The sequence below is a fragment of the Pteropus alecto genome, unplaced genomic scaffold, assembly GCF_000325575.1.
Source record: "Pteropus alecto unplaced genomic scaffold, ASM32557v1 scaffold61, whole genome shotgun sequence".
Lineage (NCBI taxonomy): Eukaryota > Metazoa > Chordata > Mammalia > Chiroptera > Pteropodidae > Pteropus > Pteropus alecto.
This window is the reverse complement of record NW_006434835.1, coordinates 12,503,043-12,503,694: the sequence shown is the minus strand read 5'-3', so window position 1 is coordinate 12,503,694 and position 652 is coordinate 12,503,043.

Here is a 652-nt window from a genome sequence, read left to right as displayed (position 1 = left end):
CTACTACTCCTAAGAGAGAAAACCTGGTTTATCACATCTCGAAAGGTCTTGCTTCTCAGAGACTCGATACTCTTCACTTAAAGCCTGTCTTTTGGCTTCATGCACGTTTCCATCAGTGATGGAAAAATAAACAAAGGGGCAGACATCTTTGCTTACCTACCGGAAGGGCCCAGCAACCACCTGCAGTTTAATAGTGTTTTCAATGTAATCCCCACAATACAGCATCAACGGGTATTATTCTCCTTATTTGCGGATAATTAAACTGAGTTTCAGAAAGATTAAGTGAATTGCCCAAGCAATTCTGAAACAATCATTCAAAGTTTCAACCAAATTGTATCAAACTCAACCTTGTGTTCTTTACACTAAATGGAATAGAACCTGTTGTTTCTCATGGGAAGAAGAAACAGTGCCAGTCTTAGGTAAGGTGGATTCAACTCTTAAAGAAAGCTTATAGAATTGTATTGTGAGAACTTTGCTCGGGAATCAATAAATATTTTATAGGAAAGAAAAGGTTTGTGTATGTGTGTGCATGTGTGCGTGTATTTGTGTGTGTGTGCACTAAGTCTAATTTCACTATAAGTTATTGTTTCTTTTATACTATAAAGATATAAATACTTTAAAAATATTTGTATGTCTTTTGCAGATTTTAATA